Below are 22538 nucleotides of genomic sequence, written 5' to 3'. Positions count from 1 at the left end.
CTGGTGAAAGTCATGAACCTGAAATGCTGACTTTTGCTTATCTTTTCACAAGTGCTATGTGACCTGCTAAATATTTCCAGCATTTTCTTTATCACACACACAGTTCAGTTTCTAATTTCACATTTCAAAACAATCAGCATGTCAGAAGGGGAAAATAAGGATTGGATTGTGAACTCAGAATTGAGGATGAACACAGGGAGAGAACAAGAGGCATTCTGAGAATACAATTTGTAAAAGAAAAAATTCATGGATGTGGCCATCGCTGGCAAGGCCACAACTTTACACCCACCCCAAATTGGTCTTGACAAGGTGTTACTATGTTGCTTTCTTTAGTACAACAGGATGGCTTGCCAGGCCATGTCAGAGAGCATCTCAGAATCATTGCACGTTGCTGTGGGTCTGGAGTCACATGTCGGCTAGACTGGGTTGGGATGGCAGAATTATTCTTTAATGCACATTTTGTTTTCCAATACCCGGTAGTTTGATGGTCGCCACTGAGATAGTTCCACAGAGATCGGTATCCCGTCACTTAGTCACCCTTTATTAAGAGGGCACAGTACTTGACACTGATCTGGCTTTCTCATATCCAACTCTCAGTGTGAACAGAACCTCTGACATTACTGTTTCTTTTTTTTTTTCTTTCCTTCCTCTCTCTGTAGGGCAGCTAGTCCAGGGATAGTCCCCTTCAAGAAGAGTCCTTGCACATACGCTCACAATAGGCAAACACCCGGGTGGCCAGTGACAAACACTGCCCTTCACATCAAAGGGCAGTGCTGTGTGATCAAAACAGTGAGGGGGAGGGTAGGGACTAAATCAAAATAGAGTTGGAGGGAGAAATGATGCACTCCATTCTCTGCGGCGCCCACCTCTTCCTGAACAACTCCAGGGTGTTGGTCGACACCGCGTGCTCCTTCTCCAAGGACACCCGGGCTCTAACGTAACCGCGGAAGAGGGGCAGGCAGTCGGCCCTAACGACCCCCTCCACGGCCCACTGCCTGGACCTGTTAATGGCCAGTTTGACCAGACCCAGGAGCAGACCCACGAGGGGGTCTTCATTCCTGACACTCCTGTTTATTTTTGCCAACCAGGACTCTCTGATTAGACCAGATTAACAGCCCTAATCAATGAACTCATATTCTATGACCTCCACTGGCTGGCCTCATTGCAATCACTCCAGGAGCGAAGTATAAAACTAGAAAAATGTTGCTATACCTGTACGAGGCATTAGTGAGACCGTGCCCAGAGTATTGTGAACAGTTTTGGTCCCCTTACATAAGGAGGAATGTCGTTATATTGGAGGCAGTCATAAGCCATTACATTCAGAGAAGGTTCACTGGATTGACTAGAGAGATGAGTGGTTTGGCTTATGAAGAGAAGTTGAGCAGTTTAGGCCGATATTCTCTAGAGTTTAGAAGGAGGAGAGGAGTTCTGTTCGCCGAGCTGGGAATTTGTGTTGCAGACGTTTCGTCCCCTGTCTAGGTGACATCTTCAGTGTTTGGGAGCCTCCTGTGAAGCGCTTCTGTGTTGTTTCCTCCGGCATTTATAGTGGTTTGTCTCTGCCGCTTCCGGTTGTCAGTTCCAGCTGTAAGCTGCAGTGGCCGGTATATTGGGTCCAGGTCGATGTGTTTGTTGATAGAATCTGTGGATGAGTGCCATGCTTCTAGGAATTCCCTGGCTGTTCTCTGTTTGGCTTGTCCTATAATAGTAGTGTAGAAGGAGGAGAGGAGATTGAAGTGAGGTATGTTAGATGCAAATAGGGATTGACAAAGTAGACGTAGAGAGGATGTTTCCTCAGGTCGGGCAGTCTCGGATGAGTGGTCATAGTTTTAGAATACCGGGTAGGAGAGTTAAAACAGAGATGAGGAGAAATTACTTCTCTCAAGAGGTCATGAATCTCTACCCAGAGTGTGGTAGATGCTGGGAAATAAGTAAATGTAAGATTTTTAATTAGTAATGGGTTAAGGAGTGATTAGGTATGGGCAGGAAAGTGACCTTCACAGTAGCCTCAGCTGGTGCAGAAATGAAACCATTTCACATGGACACTCAGTCAACTGAACCCAACTGGAAAATGGGATCAGACCAGTTCCGTGTTGGTCTTTGACTGGTGCACACTTGATGGGCCAAACGGCCTTTTCCAGTGGTGTAGACCTCTGTGGCTCTATGAGATTGATGCCAGGAATCGAGCCCTGGGTGATGTGCCTCAGAAGTGGTCGAGTGAATCTTATCCAGAGTACTATTAGCTTCAGTAAGGAGTGAAGGCAGGGGGAAGGGAGGGGGTGCTAACAGCCATGGATAAAGACGAGGCCAAATCCCCAGTGTACCACCCTCCTCAACTCCCCACTCCAGACCTGCTTCGGGAGACAGCTCCCCCTACAGCAACCTACCCCCAACTCCGGGAGCTCCTGTGGCCCAGTGGTTGTGCCGCTAACTCTGAGCCAGGAGGCCAGGATTCAAGTGGAAGAGGGTGGTGCTGGAAAAGCACAGCCGGTCAGGCAGCATCCAAGGAGCAGGAAAGTCAACATTTCGAGCATAAACTCTTCATCAGGATTCACGTCCCACCTTGCTGCCAGGGGTGGCTAAGAACATCTCTGAACAGCCTGATTGGAAAATGCCTACCCCTGACTTCTATGGGGAGTGAGGGGCAAGAGGATGCACCACAGCGACTCCGGAAACCAGCATCGGGAAACCATCCTGTTTACAATTCCTGTATCTATCACATAATCTGACTGTGGTCTCCCTCCACCCTGTGAACATTGCTATCGGTTAATAGCTACATTGAATAAGGGGATTGGAAATGTCCGTGGGTGTACTATTGTGTTAATCTCCATGTCAGCCCCTCTAGATAGGAATAGATTACTAATAAAGCTACTTGGCTTTCAAGCACAACACGGCAACGCTATTGGAAAATCGATGATAAGAACCATGGAGAGCCATTTATCCAAGCCGATTATCTTTTCTCTGTATGTGTCCGCACACAAAGTCGTGATTGTGCCTTAATCCTATTTACAACGGTCTTCAATATTCAATCATTTCGATAGAACAGAAAGGTTGGCAGGAGCAATTGTCTGCAACACGTATTCTCAAAGACACGGATGGTCACTTGCTCCCTCTAAGGTGCAACAGTGAACAGCAATGCAGGAATGTAAAATACATCAGGCATTGCAACAAGCAGGCCATGCAGGGCAAACAAAAATGAGAAGGAGCATTACTGTGAGGAGGGCGTAGAATCGGGCTCCTTGTACCTTGATCCATTCTCATCTATAAGTTTACTTCGGCCGTTCCTTTGATCTTTGAACTCCAACCTCCGATTTATCACCCTGATCCTTTGACCTTGCGACTCCCATCTCCAATGAACGTTTCCCTTTGGCACTCTTTGTCAGAGTGTAGCTGGTGTCAGCCCTATCTGATGCAGCTCTCTCTTGAATCCCTCAAACCTTTCTATGTTCTTTAGTGCCTTTGAGGACCTGCTTAAAACCTACTCATCCTTCACTGCCCCGAACTATCGGGTGCCCTGAAATTTGGGGTGGCATGGTGGCTCAGTGGTAAGCACTGCTCCCTCACAGCGCCAGGAGCCTGGGTTTGATTCCCGCCTCGGGCGTCTGTTCGTGTAGAGTTTCCGCATTCTCCCCGTGTCTGTATGGGTTTCCTCCCACAATCCAAAGATGTGCAGGTTAGAGTGGATTGGTCATGCTAAATTGCTCATAGCGTTAGGTGCATGTGGTAAATATAGGGTTGGGCTGGGTTACTCTTCAGAGGGTCAGTGTGGACTTGTTGGGCTGAAGGGCCTGCTTCCATACTGTAGGGAATCTAATCTAATCTAATCTCCTGACCACTCAGGATCCAGTTTCCAGGTCTCTCGACCCGAAACATTAACTCTGATTTCTCTCCATAGATGCTGCCAGACCTGCTGAGTTTTTCCCAGCAGTTTCAGTTTTTGTTTCTGATTTACAGCATCCGCAGTTTTTTTTTCAGTTTTTACTCCATTTTCCACATGATGTATTTTGAGTCACTCTCTACATCAAGGTCTCTGAGAAATGCTAACTTGTTTTTGTCGAGAGCAAATCTTTTTAGTTTACATATTTTGGTGGGCAGTACATTACCGTCTCATTCAGAATTGCATTTGCGAGCTACACATCAGGGCGATTGTGAGATTCGTTATTCCCAAGTGGAATGAGGGCTCACTGATAAAGTCCTTCCCTTGAAGTATATCATTTCAGATGCTGTTAAGAGTCAACAACACTGATGTGTGTCTGGAGTCACGTGCAGGCCAGACTAGGTAAGGTCAACAGATTTCAAAGCAGCAATGCAAACACAACTTAAAATGAGTTTCAGAAACTTGCTTTTTAAATGCTCAAAGATTCCTTCCACAACCCTCACTTTTAAAAAAAATCCCTTTCCCGTATCAGTCCACAATCAAAACTGCAGTAATTTTTTTTTCAAAACTCTGTCATCTTTACAATTGGAGTTTAACTTCAATCAGCTGTTGTGTAAAATTAGGAGAGCTGTCTCACAGACTAGTCAAGGAACAGCGTGACATAGTCATACTCACAATAACATACTTTACAGACAATGTCCACCATCACCACCCCCAGATATGTCCTGTCCCACTGGCAGGACAGACCCAGCAGAGGTGGTGGCACAGTGGGATACAGGCAGGAGGGAGTTACACTGTGGGTCCTCAATATTGACTCTGGATCCCATGACGTCTCATGGCTTCATTGTTAACATGGGCAAGGAAACCTCCTGCTGATTCCCACGTACTGTCCTCCCTCGGCTGATGAATCGGTGCTCCTCCATGTTGACATTACTTAGAGGAAGCACTGAGGATTGCAAGGGCACAACCCTGTACTGTGGATGGGGGATTGCAACGTCCATCACTGAGGGTATCTTGGCAGCAGTACTACTGATTGAACTAAGCAGGCACTAAAGGACATAGCTGGGTCTGTGGCAGGTGGTGAGGGAACCAACAAGAGGGAAAAACATACTTAACCTTATCCTTACCAATCTGACACCTACAGATGCATCTGTCCATGACAGTATTGGTAAGAGTGACCATCGCACAGCCCCCCCTTCACATTGAGAATAACCTCCACTGTGTTGTGTGGCACTATCAATGTGGTACCAAACAGGATAAGCAGCAAGTGATAGACAGGGTCACATGATCCCACAACCAATGGATCAGACACAACTTATGGATCAGATCTAAGCTCTGCAGTCCTGTCATGAACAGTGATGGACAAATAAACAATTCACTGGAGGAGAAGACTCCACAAATATCCCCATCCTCAATGATTGATGAGCCCAGCACAACAGTGCAATAAGATAAGGCTGAAACTTCCACAGAAATCTTCAGCCAGAAGTGTCGAGTGGATGATCTATCTAGGCCCCCTCAGTGGTCCCTAACATTACAGATACCAGTCTTCAGCCAATTTGATTTACTCCATGTGATAGCAATAAAGGTAGGAGGCACTGGAATACTGCAAAGGCTGTGGTCCCTGACATCATTCTGGCAATTGGACTGAAGACTTGTGCTCCAGGGTTTGCTGCTCCCATAGCCAACCTGTTCCAGTGCAGTTACAACATTGCCATCTATCGGACAAAGCAGGAAATTGCCCAAGTACACCCTGTATGTAAAAAGCAGGACAAATTCAATCTGGTCAATTACCGTCCCATTAGTCTACTCTCCATCATCAGTAAAGTGATGGGGGGGTATCAACAATTATCAAGCAGCACCTGGTCAGCAATAACCAGTGACGCCCAGTTTGGGTTCTGCCAGGGCCACTCAGCTCCTGACCTCATTACACCCTTGGTTCAAACATGGACAAAAGAGCTGGATTCCAGAAGGTGAGGTGGGAGTGACAGCCCTTGACATCAAGGCCACATGGGTATCAGTGGGCAAACTCCCCGGTGGTTGGAATCATATCTGACACATAGGAAGATAGTCATGGTTGTTGGAGATCAGTCATCTCAGCTCCAGGACACCTCTGCAGGAGTTCCTCAGGGTAATGTCCTCGGCCCAACTATCTTCAGCTGCTTCATCAATGACCTTCTCTCCGTCACAAGGTCAGAAGCAGGAATGTTTGCCGATGATTGAACCACGTTCAGCACCATTCGCGACTCCTCAGACATTGAAGCAGTCCATGTTCAAATGCAACAAGATCTGGTTAATATCAAGGTTGGTCTGATCAGTGGCAAGTAATATTCTTATCACTCAAATACCAGGCAATGACCATCTCCAATAAGAAACAATCTAACCACTGCTTCTTGACATTCAATGGTGTTAGTATTACAGAACCCCCCCCATTAGCAACATCCTTGAGGTTACCATTGACCAGAAACACAACTTGACTGCCACAAGACCAGGTCAAGAGGCGAGGAATACTGTGGTGAGTAACTCACCTCTCTCTCCCCTAAAGCTTGTCCACCATCTACACAGCACAGGTCAGGAGTGTGATGGCGTACTCCTCACTTGCCTGGATGGGTGCAGCTCCAACAACACTCAAGAAGCTTGATACCATCCAGAACAAAGCAGCCTGCTTGCTTGGCACCATATCCACAAGCATTCACTTCTTCCACCAACGACACTCAGTAGCAACAGAGTGTACTATCTACAAGATATATTGTAGAAAAGATCCTTAGACAGCACCTTCCAAACCTACAACCACTTCCATCTAGGAGGACAACGGTAGCAGATCCATGGGGCCATCACCACTTTCAAGTTCCTCTCCAAACCACTCACCATCCTGACTTGGAAATATATAACTGATCCTTCAGTGTCTCTGGATCAAAATCCTGAAAATCCCACCTTAATGGCATTGTGGGTCTACCCATAACAAATGGACTGCAGCGGTTCAAGAAGGCAGCACCCCACCATCTCAAGGGGGCAACTAGGGACTGGCAATAAATGCTGGCCCAACCAACAATGCCCACATCCCATGAGTGAATGTATAAAAGGAATATTGGAATCCATATCCCAGGGCAGTGTCATTTGTTTCTGGAATGATCAACCAGTGACTGGTATCGAATTATTCGAGTTCCTGTTCAAGGGCTGCACTGAGGGGTTCTAAGTTGTTAAGGGTTCAGTTGGTACTGAATGACATTCGGTCATACGATGTGGGGTCTGTGTGGGTGGAGTTGAGGAACCACAAAGGCAAAAAACCCATAATGGGAATTATGTACAGACCTCCCAACAGTGGTCAGGACCAGGGGCACAAGATGTACCGGGAAATAGGTAAGGCATGTCAGAAAGGCAAGGGGGACTTCAATATACAAGTGGATTGGGTGAATAATGTTGCAGGTGGATCCAAAGAAAGGGAATTCATGGAATGCTTACAGGATGGCTTTTTGGAACAGCTTGTAACGGAGCCCACAAGGGAGCAGATTATTCTGGACCTGGTGCTATGTAATGAGCCAGACTTTATAAAAGATCTTAAAGTAAGGGAACACTTAGAAGGCAGCAATCAGAATATGGTAGAGTTCAGGCTGCAGTTTGAAAGAGAGAAGGCAAAGTCAGATGTAATGGTGTTACAGTTAAATAAAGGTAATTACAGGAGCATGAGAGAGGAACTGACGAAAATTGACTGGATGTTAAGCCTAGTGGTAGAGCAACAATGGCAGGAGTTTCTGCGTGTAAATGAGGACACCGTACAGAGGTTCATCCCAAAGAAAAGAAAAATTATCCAGAGGGGGAGGAGATTAGACAGCCATGGCTGACGAATGAAGTCAGGAAATATATCAAAGAAAAAGAGAGAGCCTGTAAAGTGGCCAAAAGCACTGGGAAATCAGAAGATTGGGAAAACTACAAAAACAGCGGATAACAGAGAGAGAATTAAGGAAGGAGAGGATCAAATATGAAGGTAGGATAGCCAGTAATATTAGAAATGATAGTAAACGTTTCTTTCAATACATAAACAAAAGAGAGGCAAAAGTAGACATTGGGCCGCTCCACATTGATGCAGGAAGGCTAGTGCTGGGAGATAAGGCAACAGCTGAAGGACTTAATAAGTACTTTGCGTCAGTCTTCACAGTGGAAGAACAATTAAGGCAAGTCAGGGGGCAGAGTTGAGTATGGCAGCCATTACAAAAGGCAAAGTGCTAGAAAAGCTAAAAGTCTAAAAATCAATAAATCTCCTGGCCCTGATGGTTACATCCTAGAGTTCTGACGGAAGTGGCTGAGGAAATAGCGGAGGCTCTGACTATGATCTTTCAAAAATCACTGGAGTCAGGGAAAGTCCCGGATGATTGGAAAATCGATGTTGTGACCCCCTTGTTCAAGAAAGGATCAGGACAAAAGGTAGAAAACTATAGGCCGATTAGCCTCACCTCAGTTGTTGGTAAAATTCTAGAATCCATCATTAAGGATGAGATTTCTAAATGCTTGGAAGTGCAGGGTCAGATTAGAACAAGTCAGCATGGATTTAGTAAAGGGATGTCATACCTGACAAATCCATTAGAGTTCTTTGAAGAGGTAACAAGTAGGTTAGACCAGGGAAACCCAGTGGATGTTATCTATCTAGACTTCCAAAAGGCCTTTGACGAGATGCCTCACGGCAGGCTGCTGAGTAAGTGAGGGCCCATGGTGAGCTCCTGGCATGGATTGGGGATTGACTGTCTGACAGAAGGTAGAGAGTTGGGATAAAAGGTTTTTTTTCAGAATGGCAGCTGGTGACAATTGGTGTCCCACTGGGTTCAGTGTTGGGGCTGCAGCTGCTCACTTTATATTTTAATGAGCTCGATGAAGGGACTGGGGGACATTCTGGCAAAGTTTGCTGATGGTACGAAGTTAGGTGGGCAGGCAGGTGGTACTGAGAAAGTGGGAGGCTGCAGAAAAATGTAAACAGTTTAGGAAAGTGAACCAGGAAATGGCTGATGAAATTCAATGTGAGCAAATGCGAGGTCTTGCACTTTGGAAAAAAGAATACAGGCATGGACTATTTTCTAAATGGTGAGAAACTTCATAAAGCCAGAGTACTAAGGGATCTGGGAGGGATAGTCCAGGATTCTCTAAAGGTTGGCTTGCAGATTGAGTCCGTGATTAAGAAAGCAAATGTAATGTTGTCATTTATCTCAAGAGGGTTGGAATATAAAAGCAGTGATGTGCTTCTGAGATTTTATAAAGCTCTGGTTAGGCCCCATATAGAATATAGTGTCCAATTTTGAGCCCCACACCTCAGGAAGGATATACTTCTCTGCGTGTCCAGCAGAGATTCACATGGATGATCCCCGGAATGGTAGGCCTGTCATATGATGAATGGCTGAGGATCCTGGGATTGTATTCATTAGAGTTTAGAAGGTTGAGGAGAGATCTAATAGAAACTTACAAGATAATGCATGGCTTAGAAAGGGTGGACGCTGGGAAGTTGTTTCCGTTAGGTGGGGAGACTAGGACCCATGGGCACTGCCTTAGAATTAGAGGGGGTCACTTTAGAAAGGAAATGAGGAGACATTTCTTCAGCCAGAGAGAGGTGGGCCTGTGGAATTCATTACCACGGAGCACAGTGGAGGCCGGGACATTCAATGTCTTCAAGGCAGAGATTGATAAATTCTTGATCTTGCAAAGGATTAAGGGCTACAGGGAGAGTGCGGGTAAGTGGAGTTGAAATGCCCATCAGCCATGATTAAATGGTGGAATAGACTCGAATGGCCAAATGGCCTTACTTCCACTCCTGTATCTTATGGTCTAGGTGTCCTACTTTGGACAGTAAATTATTCAGGTGAATGTTGAATATTGTAAGGCAGCGTTCTCACCAACAGCACACCTCCAGTTTAAAAATATATCATTAGTTATAAAGTGCATTGGAATATCTTGAGGTTACACCAGTAGTTAGATAAACTTAAATCTTCCTTTTAATTGTTTCTCTAAATCTTCCTTTCATTTTTTTCTCTCTTTATGCATTTAGGATTTCACACGGAGATCTCCATCCCCAAGTCTTGGGTCTCTGCACACCTCCATGGCTAAACTCTTGTAAACTTTAATCACTTCACCATCAAAGGCTGTGCTTTCAGCTGCCTATGCTTTTCACTTCAGATTACCCTTACTTAACCTTTCTGTATCTCTATCTCTCTTATTTTCTTCAAGATAATGCTGAAAACCTGCCACTGTTCAGAGTTTATATCCTCGGTGTTTGATTGCACTCCTGTGAAGCACTTTGGGGAAATTTTAACATGTCAAAGGCACTCTATAAATGCAAGTTGTTATTGTGGGGAAGAATGGTTACTTGGATGGCCCAAGTAATGATCCTAACTGAAATAACTCCACAGAGGCCGGTATCCGGTCACCAAGTCACCCTTTACTTCCACGTGGAGAGTCCTTGACACTGATCCAGCTCTCTCAGAGTCAGCTCTCAGAGTGAACAGAACCCTTGACACTCCTGTTTTTTTTTTAGAAATTTTTGAATTTTTATTTCCAGTATCCATAGTTATTTGTTTAGTGAAGATTTGTTTTTTTTTTAAACTTAGATTAGATTACTTACAGTGTGGAAACAGGCCCTTCGGCCCAACAAGTCCACACCGACCCGCCGAAGCGTAACCCACCCATACCCCTACATTTACCCCTTACCTAACACTACGGGCAATTTAGCATGGCCAATTCACCTGACCTGCACATCTTTTGGACTGTGGGAGGAAACCGGAGCACCCGGAGGAAACCCACGCAGACACTGGGAGAATGTACAAACTCCACACAATCAGTCGCCTGAGGCAGGAATTGAACCCGGGACTCTGGCACTGTGAGGCAGCAGTACTAACCACTGGGCCACCGTGCCTCACAATCCTGTTTATATCTGTCAGCCAGGGCTCCCTGATTGGAGTAGGTTCACAGCCCCAGTCAGGGAACTCATATTCTATGAGGTTCACCTGACAAACCTCACTACAATTACAATACTAACTGTCGTTCAAATTGATTGGCTATACTTGAGGAACTCTGAAATCTTAAGCATGGTAAACAGTGTTGTAAAGGTAGGGGAATGATTTCCAATGAAGCGCTACTGGTTTTACTCAGATTCCTGTCCATCCATGACAGCATGTTAATGATATATTGTCTTTAATTATAGTCTGGTGACAGCTGGCATCAGAAATTCACTTTAGCTCATGTTAATAGGTACAAATCTCTGTGACAAGTGAACACCAGGGGAGCTAGAGTGTATAATCACTCCCTCTCCAAAGACAAATTTAAACTCAAATTTCGTAACGGCCATTTAGATTTGAGTTATACAGAAAGGCTGGATCGGCTGGGACTTTTTTCACTGGAGTGTAAGAGGTTGAGAGGCGACCTTAGAGAAGATTATTAAATAATGAGAGGTATTGATAGGGTTAATGGTAGTTGTCTTTTCTGTAGGATGGGGGATTTCATGTCTAGGGGATATGTTTTTAAGACGAGAGGAGAGAGATTTAAAAAAGGCATGAGGGGGATCTTTTTAACATGGAAGGTGGTTTGTGTGTGGAATGAACCTCCCAAGGAAGTGGTGGGTGTGGTTAGTTACAATATTTAAAACATTTAGATAGATACATGGATAGAAAAGGTTTGGAGGGATATGGCCGGGAGCAGGCAGGTGGGATTAGTTTAGTTTGCGATTATGTTCGGCATGGACTGGTTGGGTCAAAGGGTCTGGTTCCGTGCTGTACGACTCTATGATGCCATGATTTTACCTTACTGACCTTTTCTCTTTAAAGGTCCTCATCTGTTAAGAAAGCGAATGTAATGTTGTCAAGAGAGTTGGAATGTAAAACGAGCGATGTGCCTCTGAGACTTTATAAAGCTCTAGTTAGGCCACATTTAGAATACTGGGTTCAATTTTGGGCCCCACACCTCAGGAAGGACATACTGGTACTGGAGCATCTAATTTCATTGGATTCGGTTCCATTATAGTTGCGTTATGATTATTGGTTGTTTAAAACAGCACGGGAACAGACTGGAACCAGATTCTGAGTTGTGAAGATGCTTGCTTGAAACATATATCTCTGTGAATAAATGCTGATTAAAGTGCATGAAGATTGGCTCTTGTTCACATCCAGAGAGTAATACCATGGGCAGATCAGGGAGATATTAACATGCTAGGTTTTGTAACAAACTACTGGATGACCTGCAGAAATTTGGAAGACTATAACCCAGCTTTCAGACATTTAGATATTTATGGGGATTACCTACCCTGCAATGTCTAAGTCAAGAGAGAAGAAATTTGTTCAATTAAATTCACAACTCCACAGACTCTCTGTTGAATTGAATATGGGATCTTGATCAGATGGGCCAATGGGCTGAGAAGCAGCAGATGGAGTTTAATTCAGATAAATGTGAGGTGCTGCATTTTGGGAAAGCAAATCTTAGCAGGACTTATACACTTAATGGTAAGGTCCTGGGGAGTGTTGCTGAACAAAGAGACCTTGGAGTGCAGGTTCATAGCTCCTTGAAAGTGGAGTCGCAGGTAGATAGGATAGTGAAGAAGGTGCTTGGTATTCTTTCCTTTATTGGTCAGAGTATTGAGTACAGGAGTTGGGAGGTCCTGTTGCAACTGTACAGGACATTGGTTAAGCCACTGTTGGAATATTGTGCGCAATTCTGGTCTCCTTCCTATTGGAAAGATGTTGTGAAACTTGAAAGGGTTCAGAAAATATTTACAAGGATGTTGCCAGGGTTGGAGGATTTGAGCTATAGGAGAGGTTGAATAGGCTGGGGCTGTTTTCTTTTGAGCATCGGAGGCTGAGGGGTGACCTTATAGAGATTTATAAAATCATGAGGGGCATGTACAGGGTAAATAGACAAAGTATTTTCCCTGGGATGGGGGAGTCCAGAACTAGAGGGCATAGGTTTAGGGTGAGAGGGGAAAGATTTAAAAGAGACCTAAGGGGCAACTTTTTCACGGAGAGGGTGGTATGTGTATGGAATGAGCTGCCAGAGGAAGTGGTGGAGGCTGGTACAACTGCAATATTTAAAAGGCATTTGGATGGGTATATGAAAAGGAAGGTTTGTAGGGATATGGGCCGGGTGCTGACAGGTGGGACTAGATTGGGTTGAGATATTTGGTTGGTGTGGGCGGGTTGGACCGAAGGGTCCGTTTCTGTACTGTACATCTCTATGACTCTATGACTCGAAGTACGTGTTAAAGTGCGATTAAAGTTTACAGACATTTGAATGAGCATTACGTGGGGAGGGTAGACATTTTAGTTGAGACAGTGGGTTCACAATGCAATGTTTTTAAAATTATTTTATGGGATATGGGCATCCCTGGGATTTGTTGTCTATCCCTATTTGCCCTACTCTGTAAGTCATTTCAGAGAGAGTTAAAATTCAGCTACATTGAGTATAGGAGTTGGGAGGTCACGTCGCAGGACAATGTGTTGGCCCTGCGTGGAACACTGCACTCAGTTCTGCTCTCCCTGCTTGTAGGAAAGGTATAGTGAAACTCCAAATGGGGCCTAACCAGAGCTTTATAAAGTCTTAGTAGTACATCTCTGCTTTTATATTCCAACCCTCTTGAGATAAGAGACAACATTGCATTCGCTTTCTTAATCACGGACTCAACCTGCATGTTTACCTTTAGAGAATCCTCGACTAGCACTCCCAGATCCCTTTGTTGGGAGAGTGGTCCAGGAAAAGGCTGATGGAATTTAACGTGAGCAAGTGCGAGGTCTTGCACTTTGGCAAAAAGAATAAAAGCATAGACTACTTTCTAAATGGTGAGAAAATTAATAAAGCCAAAGCACAAAGGGATCTGAGAGTGCTAGTCGAAGATTATCTAAAGGTAAACATGCAGGTTGAGTCCGTGATTAAGAAAGCGAATGCAATGTTGTCTCTTATCTCAAGAGGGTTGGAATATAAAAGCAGAGATGTACCACTAAGACATTATAAAGCTCTGGTTAGGCCCCATTTGGAGTACTGTGTCCAGTTTTGGTCCCCACACCTCAGGAAGGACATACTGGCACTGGAACGTGTCCAGCGGAGATTCACACGGATGATCCCTGAAATGACAGGTCTAACATATGAGGAACAGCTGAGGATACTGGGATTGTATTCGTCGGAGTTTAGAAGATTAAGGGGAGACTTAATAGAGACGTACAAAATAATACATGGCCTGGAAAAGGTGGATGCTAGGAAATTGTTTCAGTTAAACGAGGAGACTAGGACCCGTGGACACAGCCTTAGAATTAGAGGGGGTCACTTCAGAACAGAAATGCGGAGACATTTCTTCAGCCAGAGAGTGGTGGACCTGTGGAATTCATTGCCACGGAGTGCAGTGGAAGCCGGGACGCTAAATGTCTTCAAGGCCGAGATTGATAGATGCTTGTTGTCTAGAGGAATTAAGGGCTACGGGGAGAACGCTGGTAAGTGGAGCTGAAATGCGCATCAGCCATGATTGAATGGCGGAGTGGACACGATGGGCCGAATGGCCTTACTTCCACTCCTATATCTTATGGTCTTATGGACTGTCATGCACACTATAAGGATTGAGCCTGCTCAAAAGTGCACCCTGCATTCCTCCAAACCTGAATTCAGACCTGAATCAAAATAAAACCGCAAACTGCAGATGCTGGAGATGGAGAAAACTCCACTTTCTCTCTATAGTTGCTGCCAGACCTGCTGAGTTTCTCTACCAATGTTAATTCTTATTTTAGATCGAAGTAAGGTCTATGTATTTTCACTAATTATTAATTGCGCTCTACATCACACAGGTAGTACTTCCAAGCTGTTCCTTAAAATTTACCCTCTCGATTGCATAATGTTTTGGGCTTGAATGTTTATTATCCAGGTCAATCATATTCCCAAAACCTGAGTTATTTTGTCAACTTGTCTGGGTAGTTCTGCCTGTATTCCATGAGATCTATCTTTGCTATCCAGTTTCCCATGAGGAATCTTGTTGATACATGGCTTGGAAAAGGTGGATGCTAGGAAATTGTTTCCATTAGACGAGGAGACTAGGACCCGTGGACACAGCCTTAGAATTAGAGGGGGTCATTTCAGAACAGAAATGCGGAGACATTTCTTCAGCCAGAGAGTGGTGGGCCTGTGGAATTCATTGCCACGGAGTGCAGTGGAAGCGGGGACGCTAAATGTCTTCAAGGCCGAGATTGATAGATTCTTGTTGTCTAGAGGAAATAAGGGCTACGGGGAGAACGCTGGTAAGTGGAGCTGAAATGCGCATCAGCCATGATTGAATGGCGGAGTGGACTCGATGGGCCGAATGGCCTTACTTCCACTCCTATGTCTTATGGTCTTATGGTCTTAAGAGCATTCAGAAAAGATTTATAAGGACGTTGTCAGGATTGGAGGGTTTGAATTATAAGGAGAGACGGAATAGCTGTTTTCCCTGGAGCGACTAAGGCTGTGGGGTGACATTATAGATGTTTATAAAATCATGAGGGGCATGAATACAGTAAGTAGTCAAGGTCTTTTCCCCAGGGTAGAGGAGTCCATAGCTAGAGGGCATAGGTTTAAGGTGAGAGGGAAAAGATTTAAAAGAGACCTAAAGACAACTTTTTCATCCAGAGGGTGGTGTGTGTATGGATTGAGCTGCCAGAGGAAGTGGTGGAGGCTGGTACAATTAAAGCATTTAAAAGGCATCTGGATGGGTATATGGATAGGAAGGGTTTAGAGGGATATGGACCAAATGCTGGCAAATGGTACTAGATTAATTTAGAATATCTGGTTGGCATAGACAATTGGACTGAAGGGTCTGTTTCCGTGCTGTACGTCTCTATGCCACCAAGATTTGATTATTGTAAGGTCTGTCATTACAGCTTGGCCAGACCAAAGTAAAATGACCAACTTCTTTCCCAAAAGGCCATCAGTGAGCCAGATGAAAGTTAACAGTAATCAATGAGAGGTGTCATGGCCATCATTGCTAAAGCTAACTTTTACATCTCTGATTTATTAACAGCATTTCAACTAAATTTGGGGTTTGAACCCATACCTCCAGAACATTAACCTGGACCTCTGGATAACTTGCAAATTAGTCAGGGGCAGAATTAAGCCATTTAGCTCCTTGAGCCTGTTCTGCCATTTGAAACGGTTATGGCTGATCTGCCTGTGCCCTTAACCCTCTTAGCTAGCTACCCCCTTACCCTTTGACCCCCATGCCAGTTAAGAATCTATCTACCACCACTGGAAAAACTTTCAATGACCCTGCCTCTAGCACCTTCTGGGAAAGAGAACCCACTTTTTATTTCTCTGTTGTATCCAAGATTTGTTCATAGGTACTTGTAACTAAGATGGCGCCATAAGAGGCAACCATTGAAAGGGCTTTTCACTGTACTTCAACCATGGAGTAAACATGGCAATAAAGGATATTCTTTTCCACAGATTCATATGAAGAAAAAAGCATGTCCTGGTTTCTGTTTCAAATGGAGGACCTGTTAATTGTAAACTGTGGTGCTAATTCACCGCAACTCTACTGAGTCATGTATGTATCATTGTAGAGTACCTGGTCTGTACTTATTCAAAGATTTTTATTTGCATTTATGCACAATGTTATGATGCTTCTCTCCTGGTAGACAGATTTGCATATGAGGAGAAAGTGAGGTCTGCAGATGCTGGAGATCAAAGTTGAAACTTTATTGCTGGAACAGCACAGCAGGTCAGGCAGCATCCAGGGAACAGGAGATTCGACGTTTCGGGCACAGGCCCTTCTTCAGGAATGTAAGAATTTGGGGTCACACATCATCGTGTCTCGTTTTATTCTCGATTAATTTCTGTCACTCAATGGGAAGTCTTTGCATCCACTAGCCTTAGTGTGACCTTTAGTGGTCAGACCCCTCATTGCTGGAACCCTATACTGTATTCTTCTTTTGTGTAAAGATATCCCAGGATTATTAAACTGTTTCCAGGGGAGGGAAGGCAGTGGTGTAGTTGTAACGTCACTAAGCTATTAATCCAGAATTCCAGGCTCCTGCTTTGGGAGGAATGGTTTCGCATGCACCATGGTAGTTGATTTGAATTTACTTAAAAGCTAGGAGAAAGATCTCAAACTGAAAGCTAGCGTAATGTGTCATGGACCAGACAAAACCCTCTCAAAATATATTAAGAAGATCGTCTAGACCCTAACATTTTCTTATTTTAAAGGTAAGTGTAAGGCAGATGCAATTCGATTGGTCAAACTACCCATCTTTAAGTAAAACACACTTTATTTATAAATTATTGGTAAATACAACAAAAAAAGAAAAAAAAATGGAATAACACGCTATTGGAAAGTTTAACAGCCTAATTGGTTATTTAATTATTAAACAACAATTGTTCCAACACAGTAGCATCTCATAAACACACCCTTGGCAAAAGCAAATTCAGTAAAATAGATCATACCACTTGTAATTCTAGTTGCAGGAAGAGAATCCGGCTTTTAGCTGTAACAGAGAGAGGCATAAGAGCTTCCACATCCAGCTTCAAGACCCCAGCAACTGCAGGATGCTAAAAATAAAACTCCTGGTCCTATGGGAGCTTGATGCCATCCACTCAGGCTGCTTCTATTGTTCCAACTTTAAAACTTGTTTACTTTATTAGCTCGGTGGATTGGATCACCCCCTTGTCTCACCTTTCCTTCATAAAGGAAGTTCAAAATTTGTATTCATTCACAGGACGAGGGCATCACTAGCCTGGCCAACATTTATTGCCCATCCATAATTGCCCAGAGGGCAGTTAAGACTCAACCACATTGCTGTGGGTCTGATGTCACACATCAGGCCAGACCAGGTAAGGATGGCAGATTTAGGGTATGAATGAATCAGATGGGCTTTTCCTAACAATCTGCAATGGATTGTCATGGAATCACCATTAGACGCTTAATTCCAGGTTTTAATTGAATTCAAATTCACCATCTGCTGTGGCAGGATTTGAAACTGGGACTCCAGAACATTACCTGGGACTCTGGATTAACAGTCCAGTGATAATACCACGAAGTCATCTCTTCCCCCAAAAACCCCTCTTCAAAGAACTAGCATTGTCACAAATGGTAAGCATTGTTGCTAAAACCCACCTGCCATGACTAAGGAAGGAAATCTGCCGTCCTTAACTGATTTGGCCGACACGTGACTCCAGACCCAATGCAACGTGGTTGACTCTTAATTGCTCTCTGAGGTGGCCAAACTAGCTGTTCAGTTGCAAGATAATTCGAGACGGGTAATAAATGCTGGTTTAACTAGTGATGCCCACATCTCATGAATGAATAAAAATGAGATGCCAAGCGTCAGGAATCTCATCATATGATTGGACCACTAATATCTTGATATTACTGTAAATCTGTGTCTATACATTCATTGGAAAACTTCTGATGTGCACTCGTGTGGTTTTGGATGAATCGCGGACAGCAATGATTCCCACCAGCCAGACCACTGAGCTAATTCAAGATTAATTACCGCAGAGTGATCCAGGCTTTAAACAATCCAACCTTTTAAATAAAACCTCTCTTACCGAAGCTACCACTCTCAGTCCCGGCTCTGCATAACTCCCTCCTTTGTAACACAGTGTATGATTCAGGTCCCAGATTAAGCTGCATTAAGGGTTAATAATAACTATGTCTGCTCATCCACTGCCCATCTCAATCCTCCCACGCTCAAATAGAATGGGCTACAGGCTTAGTCAGGCTGAAAATTACCTGTCAGAAGAAATTTTCACCAATCAACAGGCGCACGGCAGTTTGCAAATCCAAAATAGATCGAGCTGAGTGCTGGATGAATTCCAGTCAAAGTGGTAAAATGAAAGATGAACTGTAAAGGAGGAGCTGAAAGAGAGAACAAAGAATCGGCTCACTTTCCTCACAAGCGCCAGGAGTCACATTTTGCTGCTCTAACCTCCTGAGATCTTAGAAAATTGCTTTCATTTGATGGAACGGTTTGCCACAGAGATCTGCAAGTGATGTATTATGTGCCCAATATATTTGTGGTCAGATAGCTCCGTTGTAATTCCAACAGTCTACATTCAGCTCCCACCAACCAGCTGAAGTTACCTTGAAAGACTTTACATTGCAACATTTAAGAGGCATTTGGATGGGTATATGAATAGGAAGGGTTTGGAGGGATATGGGCCGAGTGCTGGCAGGTGGGACTAGATTGGGTTGGGATATCTGGTCGGCGTGGACGGGTTGGACCGAAGGGTCTGTTCCCATGCAGTACATCTATATGACTCTATGACTTCCCCTCACCTGAGATGTGGTGACCCCCAGGTAAAACTTACCTCTCTCTTTAACGAGAGACCAGCCCCACATTCTGGTATAATTGTGGATGACTTCACCTCCTGTTTCCATTATAATCCTCCCAATACTCGAGGATGGGTCTGTTCTTAATCCTTGTGGTTTACTCCCGAAACAGAGACCTGGGGGTTGATAGTTCCACCACACCACTCCATGAACTGCAAGCCCAAATTGGATGGGCAATGAGAGGAAATTGTGAAAAGGTAGAGGCCATTCAATCCCTCAAACCCATTGTGCCACTCAGTTAGTTATGGACCAGACCAGACCAGATCCCCACAAAATACTTTAAGCCTAGACACTAACTCTCTCTGATTTTAAATGTAGATGGGCAGTGCGTATTCCAGGTGTGATGTGAATGTCGGACAACTTAAGCAAAGTACAGTTTATTTAAACACTGTAGTTAAAATGCAAACAAAAGAAAGACAAATTTAGAATAACTTAATTCTATTGGAAAACTTAACTGAATAATAGATACAGTACCTATTACTAATTCACTGTTCCAATGCAGTAACATTCCATAGACACACCCCTTAGCAAAAAGGCAAATCCAGGCATGGATTCTCACATGCAGATCTCCAATTCAGGAGGAAAAAACATCCAGAGAAATTTCAGAGAAAGTAGCAGCAAGGAATCACTCACTGAAGTTTTTAATTCTGTGGAGACTGTAAATGATACTCAGAAATCCTGATCTGTGACAGCTGGCTGCATCCATTCAGGCTGTAAAGTAAAACACAAGGCCTTACAAGTTCGTAGAATCCCTACAGTGTGGAAACAGGCCATTCGACTCATCAAGTCCATACTAACTCTCAAAACACATGCCACGCAGACTCACCTCTGTACCCTAACTCTGTTATCCGGTGTTTCCCATGGTTAATCCACCTAGTCTGCATATCCCTGGACATTTTAGTCAATTTAGCATGGCCAATCCAACTAACCTGCACATCTTTGGACTGTGGGAGGAAACCGGAGCCCCCCCCCCCAGAGGAAACCCACACAGACACAGGGAGAATGTGCAAACTCTACACAGACAGTCACCCAAAGCTGGAATCGAACCTGGGTCCAGTTGTTTACTCTAGTGGTTCTGGTTGACTACTTGGTGCCTCTGTCTTTACAACCTCTCTTAAAAAAAACCCAGGACAAAGTATCCTTTTTAAATTGACAGCATCATCACAAATTGCAAAATGGGATATTGTCCTTCATTGCTAGAGAGATGGAGTTTAAAAACAGGGAGGTTATACTGCAGTTGTATAGGGAGCTGGAGAGGCCATACCTGGTGTACTGTGTGCAGTTTTGGTCTCCTGACTTGAGAAAGGATGTACTGGGACTGGAGAGGGTACAGAGGAGGTTCACTAGGTTGATTCGAGAGTTGAGAAGGTTGGCTTATTAGAAGAGATTAAGTAGACTGGGACTATACCCATTGGAATTGAGAAGAATGAGGGGGATCTTATAGAAAAATATAAAGTTATAATGAGAAGAGTTAAAATAGAAGCAGGGAGGTTGTTTCCACTGGTGGGTGAAATTAGAACAAGGGGGCATAGCCTCAAAATAGGAGGGAGCAGATTTAGGGCTGAGTTCAAGAGGAATCTGTGGAATTTTCTGCGCAGGGAAGCAGTTGAGGCTACAACGTTGGAGGTTTTTAAGCCAAAGGTAAAGAAAATAAGGGTTAGGGTGAGAGAGCGGGTAAGTGGAGCTGAGTCCATTAAAGGATCGGCCATGATCTTATTGAATGGCAAAGCAGGTCGATGGGCCGGATGGTCTCTCGTAGAGAGATGTACGGCACAGAAACAGACCCTGCAGTCCATCTCGTCCATGCTGACCAGATATCCTAAATTAATCTAGTTCCATTTGCCAGCACTTGGCCCATATCTCTCCAAACTCTTTCTATTCATATCCCCATCCAGATGCTTCTTAAATCTTGTAATTGTACCAGCCTCCACCATTTCCTCTGGTAGCTCATTCCAGACACGCATCACCCTCTGTGTGAAAAAGTTGCCCCTTAGGTCCTTTTTATATCTTTCCTCCCCTCACCCTAAATCTACGCCCTCCAGTTTTGGACTCCCTCACCCCAAGGAAAAGACCCTGGCTGTTTACCCTATCCCTCATGATTTTATAAACCTCTATAAGGTCACCCCTCAGCCTCCAATGCACCAGTGTAAACAGCCACAGCCTATTCAGCCTCTCCCTGTAGCTCAAACACTCCAACCCTGGCAACAGCCTTGTAAATCTTTTCTGAACCCTTTCACAACATCCTTCCTATAGGAAGGAGACCAGAATTGTGCACAATATTCCAAAGTGGCCTAACCCATGTCCTGTACAGCTGCAACATGACCTCCCAACTCCTATTCTCAATGCTGTTTCTTACATTCTTAGGTCATGACCAATCATCACCTCAAGTCCATTTCCATATCCAGTCCCTTGATAATCTCAATATCTTCAATACTTCTATTGGTGAGTAAAAATCCCATGAACATTGAGTTCATAAAGATGATGAATATCCTGTGATATTCAATCACAAACTGCACTTGGAAAATGCTATTAAGTCAAATGCAAATTAAATGAAAATAAATGTGAGCTTTCATTTTAATATGGATGGAAATCCAACATATGGCTAATAACTGTTTGGGATTGTTTTTAACAATTCCGCTTGGGCACAAAATGGACAGAAAGGAGAATTGAGTTGTAAGTGTAACAAGTAGACACACAATTCCTGCTGGACAAGTCTGTTCATTCTCATTAATTACAGCCCACAACATCATCCAAGAGACCCAATTTGCAGATGCAAACAGCTTCCCACTTGTTTTTGCTGGGAATACTACGAGCACACTGCAAAACCTGAACCGTAGAAAGGTTCACAGCATGAAGGAAACCTTTCAGCCCATCATTTCTGTACTGACTCTCTGCAAGCCCTTTCCCCATAGTCCTGCAAAATTCCACTCTCCAAATCATCCACTTTCGAGCAATTCGACAGAATCTGCCACCTCACCCCCCCCACTACACTCATAAGCAAGCCACCACAGTTTCTAGCCACTCTTCCGATATTTGATGCGATCCTTGTACAGACAGAGGGCTTTCAGATCTTGTTCCCTGAGAATGCAGCATTCCTGCAGTACTGCATTGGGAAACCAATCCATGGATATGCAATACAGGGAATTATAAATTAAATTTGATGCGTTCCTTGTACAGACAGAGGGCTTTCAGATCTTGTTCACCAGACTTCCCTGAGAATGCAGCATTCCTGCAGTACTGCATTGGGAAACCAATCCATGGATATGCAATACAGGGAATTATAAATTAAACCTACATATAGCTACTGAACATGTGTGAACAGATCCATTGTGACACAAGATAACTTAGGCCTGGATCCTGGGT

The sequence above is a fragment of the Chiloscyllium plagiosum genome, chromosome 39, assembly GCF_004010195.1.
Source record: "Chiloscyllium plagiosum isolate BGI_BamShark_2017 chromosome 39, ASM401019v2, whole genome shotgun sequence".
In the NCBI taxonomy this organism is placed as follows: Eukaryota; Metazoa; Chordata; class Chondrichthyes; order Orectolobiformes; family Hemiscylliidae; genus Chiloscyllium; species Chiloscyllium plagiosum.
This window is presented reverse-complemented; position numbering follows the sequence as displayed.